At 39.1% G+C, this 19,663-nt stretch overlaps 1 protein-coding gene across 1 annotated transcript in view; it reads right to left on the bottom strand.

Annotated features, from left to right (window-relative positions):
• The window catches only part of LOC122403334 (fez family zinc finger protein erm-like), a 39,180-nt gene extending 20,024 nt beyond the window's left edge, over positions 1–19,156 (bottom strand). Inside the window, exon 1 of the mRNA XM_043406814.1 lies at positions 18,993–19,156. The gene's annotated coding sequence lies outside the window, so the exon portion shown is untranslated. The remainder of the gene's footprint in view (positions 1–18,992) is intronic.
• Positions 19,157–19,663: the final 507 nt, after the last annotated feature.

The raw sequence follows: 19,663 nt of genomic DNA, 5'->3' as shown, positions 1-19,663 counted from the left end.
TTTTTAAACGAGGGAATTTTAATATCAAAGAAGCCTTATCGAATTCATCAGCTAATATGCAAATAGAAAACAGAGAAATTTCTCAAATTTCTGAAAGGGGCGTGTAGATCCATACAGGATAACGCTTGCTGAGTACAAGAGCATTTATAATTCTGAAAAGCATATATTATCCACGGTGTAAACAAAACGTGTAATTTTAATTATTACTACGAATATTTTTAATGTTGTTCGTTCACGAACCGTCAGGGAAAGAATTGTCGCGTATTTGGTTTTACAAGCCGATTGATAACCACGATACGCGTTCGGACATGGAAATTCGCGGTTCTTCCCCTGTATGCTCGGACGCGTTTATGCAAATTCCAGCTACATGGGCGCGTTTCCGCCCAACGAGTTCCCACTTTTAGACGATTTTTCCTTATTTTCGACGCACGACTTTGTTCGCGAGGCGTCAACAGAGCGGATCTGCGTTTCTGACGCGCGTTAAATCGGTACGCAGATCGGCACGGCGAGCACCACGGAACTCGTACCACGTCGTGTTTTACGAGCACAGCGAGGTAAACGACACGTGGATCATCGGCGTCGTCTCACCTGCTCGCCACTCGGTATATTTTCACAATAAACTCTCGAACGGCGCTCGAACCTAATGCCGTCGTTTCATCGGGGACAGTATAACAGCGAACGTTTCGATATCTATCTTGTGTAAAATACCGAATATGTCGCACCTTTCGTTCGAAATCGTTTGTCCCATTTCGGTGACCAATCCAGAGATTGCATCGCACCGGCCACTATAAATAGATCTCGTCTTCAGAAATTTGTCGTCAAAACACTGTACTGATCTTCCATCCAAACGAATCTTCCGCTATGGATAAAATATAGTATTATTATTCACGGGGGAAAAAACATACAATATTATTTTAGCGCCATTTAACTTCACGACTTTTCTCAATTCTGTTCTTATTGTTTGTTTCTTGAGAAAAATATGTCTGATTTATATATTGTTTTATAAAAAACCGAACAAAATTTGGTGTCAAATTCCTTGGTTAGCTTCACATGTAAATAGGAAATATATAGTAAAGATGAAAGCAAAGAATCTTCAATCTCCACTGTCTTAGAACAGTCTAACAACACGTATTAAAAATAGTTAAACTTTGCACACGTGCAGTTCCGAAACTACTAATGTTTTCTTCATAATTGTGCAACTATTAGAAGCGGGGAAGCTTCCCCTTTAAAATGGTTTTTGGTTTTTGACGATCGGACTTTCCGTTTTCGAGATATCGTAATTTATGTAAATGGATATTTTTCTTAATTTGACGCGTCGCGTCGTACCTCTTTGTCGCACGTGAGTCGTGACCGAGTGACCTAGTGTCGGCGTAGTATTTCCAAGTACTGTTTACTATTTTCGCGCGCGCGAGTTCATTGCTCGTTCATTGACGTAAACAAACGCTTCGGACTGTCATATCTCCGGAACTAGCCACCGCATCGACTTGAAACTAAAATCGCTATATCTCCGGAACTAATAAAGCTATCGACTCGTACAAACGCTCATTTTAAAGGGCATTTCATCCCCTATCCGATGACTATACCAACTACTATAATTTTTGCTGCCTTCAATGTTTATTTTAAAATCAAAAACGTGATATACAATATGCAAGAACGTTAGTGTCAAATTTCATGAAAGTTTAATAGTATGTGAGTAAAATTAACAAAATTGTATTTATTCAAACAACGACGACACTATACAAAAGATACGAACGATAAACCCACTGATAAAATCGAGTACGATTTTTCTCTTTGTTCTCTCGGTTAGACACGTGTTCCAGCTCACATTTGTTTTGACACTCTCTCTCTCTCGATCCTTGATTCGTACTGCCTGTTAGGCACAACGTTCGGTCGCTCACGTTCTCGACCATGAAACACATATTCTCTAGATACATCGCCATGCTCACTTACAAAAATAAACACTAGGCCACGACATACAAATAAGGTTCACTTTCTTATCTATGATAACCATATTACCACAATCTCCCCCCTTGGTTTCATAGATTCACAACGCACATAAAATTCTTTATATTTCTCAACAACGCAGGGCCACTTAAGGGCTTGGTCATACAATCCGCCATCATACTCTCCTTCGGAACGTGTATCACTTTTATCGAATACTCTTTTACATGTTCTTTAACAAAATGACATTTCCTGTTCAACAACTTTGTTCTCGTTTTAAAACTACCGCCATTAGCTAATTTTACTGCATTTAAATTATCACATTTCAATTCTTTTCTCATATTATCTCCCATACCTATTTCAGTCAACGTCTCACTCAACCAAATCAATTCCTTTACCCCGTCTAACATCGAATCTAATTCACTTTCGGTTGTTGATAAAGCGACCGTTCCTTGTTTCTTACATTTCCAGTGAATAAGATCACCGTTTCTATATAAAAGTAGACCACTAAATGATTTCGCGTCTTTCGTGCTGTCCCATGATGCATCCGTCTCGCATATTATTTCTTTCACCGAACTCATTTTCCCATATTCTATCTTATAATTAATTGTTCCTTTTAAATATCTCAAAATGCGTTTCAATGCGCTCAAATGCATCATTTTTGGACTCTTGCTGAATTGCGACAGACAACTCAGAGAATATGATATATCGGGTCTTGTAGCAACGCTGAGATACATCAAGCGTCCTAACAATTCCTGATATGCCCTTTCATCACACTTTGGACTTCCATCGTCTTCGCTTAGTTTTTGGTTAATGTCCATTGGAGAATTGACTCCATTGCTCTCATTCATTCCATAGGCATCCAACAGATCCTCTATATATTTCCTCTGACTGACGAATATCTTCCCTTTTTCTTGAATTATTTGCATTCCGAGTACCTGTTTCGCTGCTCCCAAAATTTTTAATTCTACATATTTATTCAATTCATCCATATACTTTGCTTCGAACGAATCCGTACTGCTCACCACTGTCATATCGTCCACATGTATGCCACAATACAAAAAATCATTCTTATGTTTGATGTAAAATAAGCAAGGATCGTGGGTGCATTGTTTCAATCCAATTTTTAGGAGAATGTTTGTTAGGTATTCGTTCCAGCATCTACTTGCCTGTTTCAAACCGTAAATACTCTTTTTTAATTTACACACTTGTCCAGTGTTGTTTTCAAAGCCTTCAGGTTGTTCCATATAGATTTCCTCAGTTAACTGCCCATGTAAAAAGGCTGTCTTGACATCATAAATGTTTAACTTTCTCTCATACTCGGCACATATACTGAATAGCAATCTTATGGCTTCCATCCGAATAGTCGGTGAAAAAGTCTCCTCGTAGTCAAAGCCTGGCCTTTGCGTGCACCCCATAGCCACTAACCGTGCCTTAAATCTTATTCCTGACACAGCAGCAAAGTCTTCTTTAGTAGAAAAAATCCACTTACATTTTATCACCCTTTTTCCTATCGGACGTGCAACTAGATCCCACACTTTATGCCGTTTCAGCGATGTTATTTCATCGTTCATTGCTTGTTTCCATCGGGCCCATTCCGCCGACAGCTTCGCTTCCTTGACAGATTTTGGAATTTTTATATCGGTACATTTCATCACTCTCTTTCCTCTTATTCTTGTTGACCTCCTCAGATCTCTTTCTTTATCCAGTGTTTCTTGCTCTCGTTTTCGTAGATATTCTCTCACTTGAATCGCTTCTTTTGTCGTCCCCCTTTTTCTTCCTGCTCTTTCTCTTGTTGTTGGCTCTTCCAGCGATATATCACTCATTTGATTATCATCATAGATTTCGTCTATATTGTTTTCATCGCTTACAATGTCCACCCTTGCATCATCATAATCACTACTATCTTCGCCACCCATTCTTTCTTCTTCTCTCAACTCTACTTCATTCTCTTCTCTTTCTTCTGTTCTCGAGTCTTCATTTGTATCTTCTTCGTCCTCTAACTCTAACCCAGCAATAATCAAGTTACTATTTTCATCATCTTCATTATTTTCTTTTTCTTCACAATGCAACAGGTCCGAACCATTCTTCTCTTCGTAAAATTTCACATCGCAGTCGCTTTTGATATTTCCGGTTTCAATAATGTACACACGATAAGTACCACTATTATTGTACCCCATGAAAATTCCTCTTATTGTTTTCGATTCAAATTTTCTTTTAATCCCTCCTTTCCTTAGCGCGTACGCTGTACAACCGAATCTTCTCATATGTTGTATGTTCGGAGGTTTATTGTACCAAATTTCATACGGAGTTTTTCCATGGACCCGTGACTTCACCCTGTTTCTTATATAGGCGGCCGTATTTGCTGCTTCTCCCCAAAATTTCAAATCGAGTTTAGAATCTGCTAACATTGTCCTTGTTGTCTCAATTACAGTTCGATTTGCTCTTTCTGCAGTTCCATTACATTGTGGGGTTATAGGAGGACTTAATTCATGTACTATACCTTTAGCTTCGAACCAATTTTTTAAATTTTTACCCAGATACTCTCCACCATTATCTGATCTGATCCTTTTTAATTTCAATTCAGTTTGGTTTTCTTTCAAGGTTATCAATTTTGTTAATTCTTCCGCGGCTTCACTTTTTTCTCTTAATAACTGTATAAAAATCATCCTGGAATAATCATCAACTACTGTCAATATGTAATTTTTATTACCAAATGTAGGTGGTTTAATGGGACCTATCAAATCAGTATGCCATAGCTCCATTATTCGATTTGTCCTTCTTCCTTCAAGTCTTCGATGGGACTTTTGGGAAGTCTTTCCTTCGATGCAGGGCTCACATTCATTTTTCCAGTTATTTGTCATCCCCAACACTAAGTTTTCTTTCTTCATTTCTTCGATAATTGCTTTACTTGCGTGACCTAGCCTCTTGTGCCACACATCACTTTGCTCTATTACTGCTGCAGTTCTCTCGTGGTCTAAAAAAGTTTTTACATAATATGAATCTTCAACCCTTACCGCTGTCATTTCTATTCTATTCGGCTGTTTGTATACGATCGCTCCGAGTCTATTGAAGTTAACATTGTATCCTCTATCGGTTATTTTGGCAACTGAAAGAAGATTAGAATTCAATTCAGGTACACATAATACATCTTTAAATCGCAAAGAATTTTCACTCGAAGATTGTCGTACAATCACATCGCCAACACTTTTCGATGTTAATATCTTACCATCTTTGTCCGCTAAACTTATTTGTCTTTTTTCTTGAATTGAATTCTTAAAAATACATTCATTATTAGTCATGTGACTCGTCGCTCCAGAGTCTAACAACCATGTACAACAGGAATCATTCTCATTCTCACTCATTTCTCTCTCTGTACACTCACTCACCTCACACAGTTTGTCCATGTTCGAAATTTCTTTCACTCTCATCACGGCTTCATTATTGGTTCTTAGCGCCACTTCTTTTCTTCCAGAGTGATGTTTCGTGTATCTTTCGTAAGTTCCTCTTTGAAAATTTCTTCCCTTCTCTTTTTTCGCAGGCGGTGGATTCCTCCTTGGTTCGCGACACTCCGACGCAATATGATCGAAGCGTTGACAATTAAAGCATCGTTTCTTTTTATAGCATTCTGCCGCCATATGTCCTTTTAATCCGCAATTGTAACAATAAATGTCACTCTTAGGGCCTTCTTTTACTTTTCGCACCGCTTCGTGATCTCTGGATGTCCGTTCTTCTTTTCTTCTTTCTCTTCTCTGCATTTCTTGGTTTAGAGCAAATCTTATGTCAAATATAGATAAATTTCTTTGCGTTTCTAGAACTCGTACATTTGGATCAAATTCGAGACGGAGTCCTCTTAATATATACATCTTTAATTCGTATTCTTCGATGTCCTTCCCGAGCTGTTTACATTGGTTTCTCAATGCTTCCGCTCTGTTTATGAACGCGTCAACGGTTTCGTCTTTACCCATTTTTAAATTTGTCAGTTCGTTAAGAACTCTAGTTTTTATTTCTTCTGTTCCCGCAGCCATATCCAGTTTGATCATTTTCCACAATTTGTCCGCACTCTTTTCATGGCTATATTTAAGTAATTGTGCCTTACTCATAGTATTAATCATTATCGTTCTTGCGGCATAATTATTATCATCCCATTCGTCCCATTCTTTCCACTTATTTTCATATTGATTGCTCCCTTCAACTGGTTTCTCAATTGGTTTGACACCGATTACCCTTTTCCAGAGCCTTTTCGATCTCAAGATACCTTCCACTTTTTCACTCCAAAGAAAATAATTCGAGTCATCGAGCGGTTCAACGTTCACTGTTTTACCACCATATTACCATATAGTATTCTAATTGTTACTGACGCTTAAACTAAAAACATGGTACAATATAAAATTTACAACGTACAATATAAAATTTGATCAAGAACGTTACTGTCAAATTTCATGAAAGTTTAATAGTATTCTAATTGTTACTGACACTTAAACTAAAGGCATAGTTTCTAGGAAATGTGTTTAACGGGGTCTTTTACTATACAACCCCTTAAAAAAAAGTTTCACTATTGTTAATCGTTTTACCAAAATGTTTAATACAAAATACAGTTAATTTTACTTGGTGGTCTATGGACTGACAAAGATTTATACGTTTTAGTTCTGCATACGAGGCTACAAGGTTCCAACCGAGACTATTATCTTTACTTTCGAGAAATTTAATGCTTCCGCCACGCGTTTTTACAGTTTTACATAATTGCTAAGGGCACTGAAATCTATTACAAAGTCCAATACTCTGTAACCATAAGCAGGAACAATGATTACATCGGGCGAATTGTTTCCCAGTTTCTTCCTCGCGAACGCGCTTGTACTCTCTAAACATCTTTCTTTATTTCGAAGCGATTAATCGGTCGTTTCCGCTTGTTGCCTCGTTTTGCTCTTCCTGTGGTATATTTTGTGCCTTTTCAATTTACACGCTATCATTTCTAGATCTTTCATGAAAATTACAAGCAACGTAATTTTAAGCAAATATCTTGAAACAATTTTTACGTAGATATCAAACATATCAGCTTTCGATTAAATTCGTTTATTTTAAATATTGTATAGTTACAAAGCGAATGTATTAACAATGTGTCAGAAACTCTGGTAAGAAAGAATATTTGACATATTTTTATCTCTACTAAAACCAAATTATCCAAATTATCGTTTCGTCGTAACTTAAATCGTATTTGACTCTAAATATCTTTTAGAACGTTATGTAAAAATCGGGCACCAGGGATGCATATGATCCCATCGAAATTTGACGCCGCTGAACGCAAAGTAATCGATCAATTTTGCATAGATTAGCGAACAATGCGAAGCCACTGCGTATCCTCGATCCTCGTTTTTCGAGCGCGTTGAACCGTATCTCGATCATTCTGCACGGAATACGATTAAATCCGTCGCGATGAATTTTTCAGCGTCTCGGATGGAAACGTTCCGCCTGAAATTGCAGAAGAACCGTTTCGATCATTTTCCAACGCGATCGCTATTGATCAGCGAAATCGAAACGAATTTCCATACCGTGACATGGGAACATCAGAATTTTTTTTAGAGACGAACGTTTAATTTTGCCAAATGTTCGCCTTTTACCTACAAAATCCTTTTAAATCGATCTAAAACTATAGAACAAAAATAAAAACAGAAATAAATCTTTCCAATTAACGCTACTCCAATGCAAACTGTAAACTTTCAATTCTTTTTTCATTTTGGATAATTTAATGTTATCTCAACTTAATTGGCTATGAAACAAATCGATTCATTTCAATAAAAACGCTCATTTAGGTAACGGATAAACAATTATTAAAATTACAAAACCAGATTGAATAGAAATTTCCAATTTATATTTTTCAGATCGCCAAGCCTAACATAATCTCATCACGAAATTGATTTAACGTACAACGTTTGTGTTGTGAACGAACGTTAAATTAGATCGGTTCTAAAGAAATCTCTGCCAGATTTGATCGATTAAATAAATAAAAGGAGAGCTGACAATTAAAAAAAACTTTTCCAACGAGTACGTTTCCGTACGAACGAAATCGAAACGAGTTTCTATGTAGTGATCAACGAATTACATTCTCGATTGGTAATTTCACCCACGTACAGAGTTTGTGTCACAAATGGATTAAGCAAACGTTGAAATGTCAGAAGTCAAAGGGCCACGATTATAAAGAAGCCTCCGACGTTGAGTTCAGCCGGTCGAATAAATGAAAGGCACTACGCTGTAATTCGAAAGATTTCCCCCTGTGTTCGCGACAATATTAATTAGTGATATTTGTGCAAGTGAAATGGGTCAAAATGTGCAGACACGTGAAATCTGCACGCTGGTTTCTCTCTTACGCGATTAATTCGTTCCAAAGCTTTCCGTGTAAGTGGAATTATACGAATACGATGTGTTTTTAATTTAAAAAATATTTAGCTTGTGTGAAATATTGAAAACGGAGAATATATAAATATATTTTCGATTCTTCTCTTCTTTCAAACTGATGCAAGCAGTTCTTATATTCGTCTCTATTCTTCTAACTTTCCTTTCTTAAATTTTCAGTCTACGATAAGACAACTAGTAACAGAAATAATATTACTTGAATGTAGGCTCCCTTTATTTATTGCACTATATGTGAGAAGTAATGTAATATTTGAATTAGAAAAGTTGCAAAACAACTTGTTATTCAAAAAATATTCCAGAGAAATTCTTACAAATACAAGATGGCGTCAGGAACTATTGTCCCTTAATATAAATAACAGCTCGAAAAGAATTAATTTAAACAAGACGAAAAAAATATTGAGGCTCGATTAATTTATCAATAAAAACAGGAACATGGTCCAGTAGAACGATTTGGTCAAACAAAAGTATTAAAATACATCGATCTTCGTTTGATGAACCTTCGTGGTGCTTAAAAATGAAAGACGAATTTTAAATTCACGGTTGGATCGGACGATTCCCTCGTGATTTGACGATGTATGACGTTGATTGATATGATTTTATCGTATCGAATCGGTGATTTAATGACTCGATTCTCGTATAAAACGGATCAGGAGATTCGAAAGAAATGTTGTTGATGGTACGGTTAACGAATTTCGTTTGACGGGCTCAGCTGCGTGCGGAGTTTGCGTAGCAAACGAATTAATCGAACGTTAAAGCGTCGGGAGTCAAAGGAGGCCCGGGTTGTAAAGAAGTCTCTGCCAGTAAATTCGACCGATCGAATAAATAAAAGGCACGCTGGTACGCTGCAATTCGAGGCTACGTCGAGAGGAAGTGGTGCATTAATTTCGAGTTACCCCTCGAATTTCCTTCAACCCCCCGTACGTGTGACCAACACAGGTAGAAACGAGGCTAGCGAGTAGCAGTTACCCCGAGGTGTTCGGGACGGCTGGTAATTTGTAGGTAGATATACGATAGACAATAACACCGGTGAGGGGCGGCAGCGCCGACTAATTTGTTTATCATAACTTTATCTTGATTTATTGCCGCCACGGTGCTCGCCCGTTTCGTAACGCCAATCGCGCGCGTTCAGTCTGTTCGCTTTGACGTATTTACACGCGCATGAATTAAACGCGAATCGCCCGGTCATCGAGGAGAAATCGTCGAACGATCTACGCCTTGGCCCTTCGCTGTTCAACGAAATCCAGATTAAACGCGCCGACGATTCGTTCTTTATCATTCTGAAACAGGACGAGCGCTAGAAAGATTACAATCCCACGGGAGGGGAATTCGGGGCAGCGTCGGGCACTGTAATTAACCTGTTTATGACCGAAGTAAAAACTTTGGACCTTCTGGAAAAGTACAAATTCCAATATTTGAACGAGCTTGCTGGAAACGTAAACATAAATACCAATTACTTCGTTCAAACAGAGAGTCGAGAAAATTTTCTACGAATGATTTTTTAAATGTCGAGTATTCGTTTGTAGAACTCCACGAATTGATCGATAGGATGGACGCTGTTGTTTAAATAGTTATTTCTACCAGGAAATTTGTTGTTTTTTGTTGTATTTTTATATCTATCAGGACCTAATTACAGTTTGATATTTTAAGAAACTTTTCATGTTATTAATCCCCATATTCCAAGCATTAAATAAGGGATTTAAATATTTTCCCTGAGTTATTAATTCCTGGTGTGTTTATGGAGTATTTAAAATAAATACTGTTCACAATTGGAAAGATTAAAAGTAAGGAAGGAGTTGATAAACAGAATAGGTCACGTTCCTTTAGCAACTTGTCAAAAGGCAAGGGGTTGATAAGAAAACAAACGTTGCACCGGATCGGCGATGCGTTCGTATCGACCGGTTGCGTCGCGTAGCGCAAGATTACAAGATTAATTAACGGTCGCCGCGGTTATAGAATTCCGTGACTCTTTCATCGCGCGTAAATCACCGGTGGAAGAACGCGGTCACGCCAGCGGGCAGCAACAAGAAAGCCATGCGACAAGATAAAAACCGCGAGCCGGTGTCGGCCGGCGCTCGCATCGAGGAGCTAATTTTTTAAAGAGCACAGCGAAAAGGGGGTGCGAACAGGCGGAGCAACCCCCGGCTACGGTTTCGCCCTCTGCCTCGCGTACCCTCCCGTCGACCTCTGTTCCTCTCTTTCCGACTCGCGAGCTCGATCGTGCACGCAACCCGCTGGAAGAGCTTCGTGGCCGGCTCGTATTTCTCGCCCTCCAACAAGATACCAACCACCTTTAGCCCCATCCTCGACTTCGCGGCCACACGTACAGTCACAGGGACGACAGCCAAGAGGGTAGATAACGTCTCGTACGAATGTACGCGCCTTTCGCGCAGGCGAAAAGCCCGCGCACACCGACGGAGTGACTAACGCGGCACACTCGCAATCGCCTTTTCGTACACCGTGAACCCGCCAGGAAGGCGGATACGCGTCGTACGTGTTCACGCACGGTACACCACACCTAGGAAGAAACACCGATACACGCAAAGTCGCGAGCTGGTGCAACCGACATCCACCCGCCACGGTGCAAGCGCCTGTAACGCCGCGAGTGCTATCTGGCTAACTATCGCTGATCCTTGGCGCGAGACGGGCCCACGGGGAACGGTGCAAGGAAAACAGGCGGAAGGGGTGGTCTTCGAGTCACGGACAACTTAAAACGGCACCGGCAACCAACGTTTCGCGCATCCGTGAAATATTCCCGCGAGTACGTTTGCTCGTGCCTCGAGCATTACGTCCACGACCGTGACGCCGAGAAACCTTTGAGGACCCCTTCGTAATTCCACTGCCCAAAATCGCGTTCCAATGTGTGGGTAATTTTAGTTTTTAAAAATATATGGCACCGAAAAGGCGCGTGAAAAGAAACTGGTGACCGTAGTTACGCAAAACCTTTGAAATCTTTATCTTTTACTTCCTGTAGTGATTCAAAATATATATTTCGATCAATTTCTGTCTCTATTGATAGAAATATAAATGGTATCAAGAATTTATTTCGATAAAATATGTTTCGAAGGAAAATAGGTGCTGACCGTAGTTCCATCAAAACTTTGAAATACTCACCCTCTGATTCGTGTACCACCAAACGTGATCCAATGTGAATAATTTCCTCAGTTTCTATCTCTATTAATAAAAATTGTTGATACTAGCAAAAGTTGGTGATCATCGACAGATTCATCGACCAATTGAAAGAAACGACACCTATGAAAATCAATTTTCGTGGACTACTTTCTATGCCAACTCTCTTTGGCGCGAAGCGTTTGGAGTGTCAACACGAACGCATGTCTATCTCCATCAGTGTTTTCTACCAAATAGACAAGTTTTATTCTTTTCACTCTGTATTATTAGCCTCTTTATATTACTAAATTACAAACTTGTCTGTTGAATATTCCAAATCAAAGAGATGGAAGTACGATTAAAGGTCGACGAAAGTAAATGGCCCTTAGAATATATTGCAAAAGGTTTATTGTTTTAAAGAACAATGTATGTCAAACGTAGATGAGTGAAACTTTTTAATTCTAACCCTTTAATTCCCATATCTCCAATTATAATCTAATATGGACAGTTTTATCAATTTCTATCTCTATTAACGGAATCGTTGAGAATTACAACTGATATTTTGGAAGCTTTAATGTACTCCCTGTATATGTATTTAGCGTATTTATCGCGAGGAACGCGTGGAATAGAAACGGGAAGACATTCGTCAGTCGGAAGCGAATATCGTGCGTTGCCATGACTCTTCGGACAAAACGAAGTGTCATCGAGCAGAAAGTTCAACAAAAGGGTCGAGCCAACTCGTAGAAAACTTCGATCGGCCCAGAGTCTCTTCGATGAACGGCTCCATCCCCGTTTGGATACTTAGAATACTTAGGTTTGCTCTTCCGGTTCGCGTGATCTCCCCCGAGTTCCATTGTTTCGCTCGTATCTCGCGGGATCTCGCGATGAAAGGCATTTTGTTTGGGCTGCAACGGACCTTAACAGCCAAGGACGAGTTTCTTTGAGCCAGAAAAATATATCATCTTTTTTTATCGTTAATCATATTCCCAATATGAATCCTCCTGAAGCCATCGTTCCTTTAATTATTATTTAGCAAAAATGGTTTCCATTCAAATAATAATTGATCAAACAATCGATGAACCATTGAATTATTATTAAGATTCAATGATATTAATTCAGTTGCAGCAGAATTCTAAAAAAAATAAATACCATCGCGATATCAAGATTTTCCAACGACTTAATAATATTTTCTAACCACAGACAATATTTGCCCATAACTTTGTCGCAAAGTATTTACAAGCAAACTTCGTTTAACCCTTTAAATGGACTTTCGATCTCAACTGAATTATTTTACTAAACAAATTGGTAACTGGAAATCAACTTTTCTTTAAAACATTTAAAAAATAATGAACTAATGAAGGTCAATGTAATTTTTAAATACTTACATTAACATATATTAAACAATTATTAGTTTAAACCTGCAGATCCAATAATCCAATTGAGGGTTAACATTTCTTTTCCGTCTTCACTCGTAGAGCGAAACCAATTTGGTCAGTAAAGTAATGGACATCCTAGATATATTTAAACATTTTTATTCAGATAAGAGTTTTAAGTGCTACACCCCTGTAACAACAATCGATAAATTTGTAATCTCGAGAGGAAAAGCGAGGAGCTTCGAACAGTACAACAGAATCCCGTGGCTTAACGTCCGGTAAGGCCCAAGTCTACGGGGGCCTCCTCAAATATTAGCGGAGGACCGCGGGGTCCCCTTTGAACTCCAATCCCCCGAAATTTCTATGGCGAATAATCGGAGACAGCTGGCACGATGCGAAATCAAGTAGCGTAATAATGCCCGAGACTCCGGGATCCGGAGCAGGGAAAATAAAACGGAAGGGAAGAAAAAAGGAGGAAAACGCGCAGGCTACCCTCGTATCCGTGGATCGTACCCCTACTCTCTCCCGTGACTGTCTTATTTCAAATATTTACGGAGGGAAAACATCGTCTCGTCGAACGCGATAGCCTCTCGAACGCGAGTTTTCATTCCTCGACCAAAAAAAAAAAAAAACGGTCAAAAGACGTTTGCCAGCGAAGCTGTCAATTAGGAAAGCCATATCGTGGTTGATTTAACCGCGGATATTTCATTGTTTATCGTCCCCGATGTAGCCACCGTAATGGCTTCCTCCTTCCGCTAATCTCTCATAGCTCGTTAATTAACGGGAGTTCGTCGACGAGGAGTCGCAAAAAAAGAAATATTTTCTTTTTTTTTCTTTCCGGTTCAACCCTTCCACGGGTTTATCCGTCGATAAAACCGAGCGTTTAGCTCGGGTACACTTAAAAGCGACGAGCGTACACGCAGCGGGATCGGCTAATAAAGCGATATCTCGGCGTACGGTGGATACACGCGGCCACATCTCAGCGGCCGGATCGACAATTAACGTCGCTGTATAGTCGCGTTTCATCCTGGCCCGTTCGGCAAATAAATGACACGCACCGGGCGTGATAGTTATGCTAATACACGCAGTAAAATTCACTCGTCAGCTGCGCCCGCGAAACGATCGGCAACAAATTTGACGCGATCGACGATCGTTCCCCCTTCGGTCACCAACCTCCAACGATTTTCACGAAACTCGCCAACGATAAGTACGCCACGATTCCCTGATAAAGATTGATTTATATCGATTATAGCGCCGGAAACCCTCCTTCGGAGATTCCAGTTTATAAATAAAGACACTGGATGTGTCCCGAAATGTTGGGTCGGCCGAAAAGTGTGCTCAGATTTTGGCAATACTTACAAAACGCGAGAAAATTTCGTTGCTTCGAGCTGACAAATTTCATTTGTTTTCTACTAAATTACAAATTTTATCCTAGTCAATGTTAGACTGTCGAATAAACTTATGTGACAACAAGACATACGGTTAAAAAGATTAATGGAAATCAAGATGAAGAGACCACTTTGGAGTAGTGGAAAGATCTAAATTTAAAAAATTAATAAAATGCATGTAATTTGAATGTCATTGCACGAGACTCCGGTTTATTGTGGATCGAGGTAATCGACGATCGCAAGACGGAACCGCAATTGAAGGAGGAGACTCCGCGAGAAGGGAAGGCCGAGGAAGCCTCTGAGAATAAAAGTGACGGAACCCCGGTATCGGGCAGTTTATCCCGCGGGAGGAGCTACGATACAATGAATAAAGAACGAAGCAGCTCGGTCGAGCGAGCCCTGTGAACGAGGCCTTATTGGGATATTAATCGTCGTACCAGGCGAACGCCCTGTCCCCGAGTGTTTGCACGAGGTTTGAAGAGGCTGCAACACCAAAGCTGCCTTGCAGCGAGAAACCCTCTCCGTAAAACCCCCTCCTTTTAAGCGCAACGAAACACTACAAGACCCCTTCTACGGCCCCTCCAACGTGTTCCTCGTTCGTGCCCGCGATACTCAAAAAGCCTAAGCACTACCACGCTCGAATACTGTTCCGGATACTTCGGACACACTCGAACTCCGTAGCCACTTAGGTAGCTCGCGTACACCGTGGCCCATAGGTAGAGCGTTGATAGGCGCGTTGCACGAATGCTTCAAAATAATGGCCCGTCGATAGGCAGCCGTGTTTATAAAACATAAACGGGGCGAGCTAATTGTTCGCTAATTTCCAGTGCCACTTGTACGGCTTGTTCTTAGGCCAGGGTACCGGAGAGTCTGTTCGTACCGACGACAACTTTTCGCATATGTCGTTCTCGCGATACATGTTGCACGGATCACACTAATCCCTCGCTAATAGTCGCTGGTAAACGTTATCGAGGGAGGGTCCATTTCGGGAATCGCGGTTCTTCTTACTCATTTTTAAACCTCGTTTTTAACACTTTCGAGGAAGCCTGATTTGTCTCATATATGAACATTGAATGACCATACTAATAATGGTCATATATGAACATTTAATGACCATACTAATGGTCACTGGCTTCCACGACGCGAACGTTATCAAAGGAAGGTGCATTCCAGGAATCGCGTTTCTTCTTCCTCATTTTTAAACCTCGTTTTTAACACTTTCGAGGAAGCCTGATTAGTCTCATATATGAACATTTAATAACCATACTTGCGAGACTCTATTATATCGTCTGCATTATTGTTTGTAAACTTTTTCATCTCATTTTCTGTTTTCAACTGTTTCTTTCAAAGTTTTAATAGAACTTTATTATCTTTTATATTTGCATTATAGTGCTACGTTTTTCTTACTTTTATTGATATTTCTCTGCTTATTTACATCACTATCATGAAAAGTAGTAGTAGTGAGAGCAAATATATCCATCTTTTGTAGAATTTTCAATTGAATTTCGTAGATATATAAATTGGAAAATATAAAACTTTTATTTCTGTTAAGTAAGTGACAGATAACGTTCGTCTCGTCGAAGCAGTTTTAGAAATTGGTGGGAATGACTCCGCGAACAATATCGAGGGGCCACTGTGGATGGTCCTTGGAGAAACGTCTTTGATCTCTACCGAACTTCTGTGTTAGTCACTGCGACTACCCTAACTGGGAATCGAACCGTGAATCGGGGACGTCCAATCGAACCGATACGCGTTCGCGTGACATGGAACCTCGCTATATGGGAAACCATTGCAGTTTCGAGACCCAAGAAGCTTTGTCTACGATTAGCAGACGAGCAAAGTTTTATTCGTTTATTTTACATTCGTTCGTTAACAAGTTTTCGTCTTTGGCAGTATTTTTTAAATTCTCAATTGAAATTGTTTTCTAATTTCATCAGTAGCAGTTGTGGAAATAAAAATCAAAATGCAAACCACGTATTATGGATAATCAAAGGATTAAATTAATTGATAAATTGAGAAAACAGAGCTTTTCTCTCCCACTATCGATCAATGTTTCCTTCCTAAAAGAATGTAATCTATCGATGTAGGAAACCTTTGTATCATATAACGTAGACATTACTGTAAATTACGTGGCAGAATAATCTCCATTGGAAGTTGAATCTGCGTTAAAATAAAAGAAACAAAGAAAACATGATTTTAGAAATAAGATAATACACATTAATAATTGTTTCCACAGTTGTTTGCATCCAAATGTAAAAAATATCAGAAGAAGTATGCATAAAGCCACAGTAGAAGTAGTGTTAAAATATCCACTAATAGATTACGACTTATGAATGGATTTAAAAATTAAGAAATGGAATTTCGTTTACGAACGAATCTAAATTTTTTATTTGTTATTCGTGAAGAAAATTGTAGTTATCAAAACGAGAATTATCCCCTGTGTTTCAACAATATCAATTATTATTTGAAAAAACATTCCCACAGTCTGAAAAAATATAAATAATTATGCATGGAAATGTTGATACTAGCGTGTTGAAAGAATCTCAAATAATATCTAATTTTTGGGCTCTAAATTAGGCAGATTTAATAATAAATTTATCTTAATGTCCATGTAACAATAATTGCAAAAATATATTTATTTATATCAGTGGTCCACTGTTTTTTAATTTGACGAGCAAAGAAAATGAAGTAACATTTTCTGCAGGCCAGGTTTTAGATAGAAATAGAATCAAAATAATATATTTCAATTTATCTGAATATGAAATTTGTTTTACAAAATTATATTCGAAGATTTATCACAGTAACTTGTCATTTATTGGCTTTTTAAGGTTGAACAAATATGCAAAAGATAATTTAAAATCTAAAATATTATGGCTTTACATATCCATAATTGAAGAATCTTATTCGCAAATATATGGGCTGTTATATGTTTATATTCACGAAAAAAATGAAAAACAAATTTATAACTTTACAGAATAATTTACAGCAGTTCTATAATCATCTAACACTGAACATCTAGTTAAAAATATATCATTTATAGTAAAAAAAACAAGTTCATTGCCAATAGATCAAGCTGATTTCAACTAGGAAAACTTTAAAGTCAATAATCTGATAATATACTACAAAGAACTATACAGAATACTTCTGAATAATAAACACATACATTTCCATGATAACAATGCTATTATTCATTAATTTACGTGATATGAAATCCTATCCAATACTGAAATAACCTTTCCCGAAACTTCTGATTACCGAATCTGAATTCCAGCCTTCTCTCTAGCTCTCCAATATACAATATTAACATAATCACACATGTATATTTTTGCATGAATATTTATGGAACCGCTCAATGATATTTCCCAATATGTTTTACACTGTATACTTATGGTCTGCCAAAAACTGCTTAAAAGGTGCATCGATTAGTGAAACTCGTATTAATTAAACATCTATGCCCGAATCTGTTGATGAAGTACTCATTGAACTGCGTTCGAATAGATTGATTGCAATAAATTGCACGTGTACATAATTTTGTTGTAGAGCAGGGTTACTCCCGTTCATGACTGAAATAAATGAATAAATATTTTGTATTATAATTAACTGATTTGCATCAAGAAGTGGAATATTCCGCCAGCGATGTCTGGCCTACATCACTAGGCGCGGAATAGTCCACGAGCGTTGGGTTACTATACCTATATCACCGAATCCAGGACAATTTGTAAGCAATGTAGCGACCTGGAGAAAGTGAAATTGTTGATGACAAGGACCGATCGTCGATTGAACATCGATATCGTAGATAACCGATGGAGTATTTAGATTACCGATGCAAATAAGTTTTAAAGGGGCCGTCGCTTGTGGATAATTCAACGTAATCTGTTGCTCGATGGTACAAATAAGCAAACTTCCGTTTTATCGTGCAATATTTGTTTCTATTTCACGGAAACACTGACTGAGACAGTCACGAAAGTGTCAGCAGTTTCAGATTTGTGCTGTGATTTTTAAATTCTTTAATTACCTAATTCTTTTACGAAATTGAAAGTAAATTCTCTTATGGTATGCGTCTATATGTTATTACTCTAATAAGATTGTGGAACTATGAATTGGAAGTCCTTTTGAAAATTCAAATGTGTCTGACTTTACTCGAGGAACCAAATATCGAATAATAGTTCTCTAGTAATTGGAATATTGTACATATTACATAGTGTTAACAATTTTGAACGCTTTATAGCCATAAGTACACAAATTCTCCTTCACTAGGGCAATTTACACATAACAGCTAATTATGGAAAGGTCCTAATCTACCTAATTTTGACACTCAATTCCTTCGGTGCTTTCCAGTTTGCAATTTATCAACCGCCATTTTGTACGATGACCTTTTCTCGTTATCGAACGTTTCCAGTAAATATAAACAAACTTTTCGTCAAATAAAACAAACGAATCTTTGCAAGAACTTCGGTGCATTTTTTCAAACATTAACAAAAATCAAAAACTGTTTTTGAAATACGATTAAGGGAACTAGTTCCCTGTCGAATTCTGGTATTTAAAAAAACGCGTCTTTCACGAGACACTCGTGTCACGCCAGCTTGCGCGGGCATTCGAACGCGACGGGCGTTTTAATCCATTTAGTTGCCAGCCCGGATCCCGGCTGTCTCCGTTTCATCTCCACTCGTAAAATCTGGCTAATTGCGCCAAGTCATTCGCCCCGTAATCCACCCCCCGTCTACCTCGTCGTTCCATGCTTACGAAAGGCGATTTTCAAAGAGAGAATACTTACGAAACGGTTGAAAATTTTGCAGCGTCTCCTCCGATCACGGACAATCAGCCCCGTGATCTGACCACGCTTCGACCCTCCAATAATCCTGAACACTATCACCAACCCCCGATTCGTGCGGGACTCCAAAACGAACAGAGTTCAAATCTCTCGACGACGTAGCGGCATTAGTTACGATCCTTGATCTTGCAGTTCATTCGGGAACAGCGACGTTGCTGGGACGATTTCGTCGGGGTCACCAGTTCAAGGAGCCTTCGGTCCGCATGACGACAGATGACGGAGTTCGATACGTCGGCGTCCAGTTCCCGAAAGTCTCTCGAGTCGTCCGTCGACATCATCGATGTTCACCGGTTCAATCTTTCCGCTTTGAGTTTCGACCGTGTGCCATTGCGACCAGGAACGCTCGACACTGAACCTTTCAGCAAATTGATACTTCCGCCTTCTCAGCTAGGTACACGATCATCGCGTCAACACTCGTGAAACTCCTCCTCCGAACTCCAATCTGTCATTCTAACGAGAAACCGAGACCTTGATCGAATCGACGCCGTCTTACATGGTCGAGTATTCTGTAGGAACTTGTTCACTTGTCTATGTCTGCGTCATGTCGTAACCGTGTCCTGGTGAAACAACACTGTCGGGATTGTACACAGACGAAAAGGTTCCGCGCGTTCAGC

The sequence above is a fragment of the Colletes gigas genome, unplaced genomic scaffold (assembly GCF_013123115.1).
Source record: "Colletes gigas isolate AHSC1104 unplaced genomic scaffold, ASM1312311v1 Colletes_gigas_Sc00049, whole genome shotgun sequence".
Lineage (NCBI taxonomy): Eukaryota > Metazoa > Arthropoda > Insecta > Hymenoptera > Colletidae > Colletes > Colletes gigas.
The sequence above is the reverse complement of the archived record's forward strand: the minus strand, read 5'-3'. Positions and strand labels throughout refer to the sequence as shown.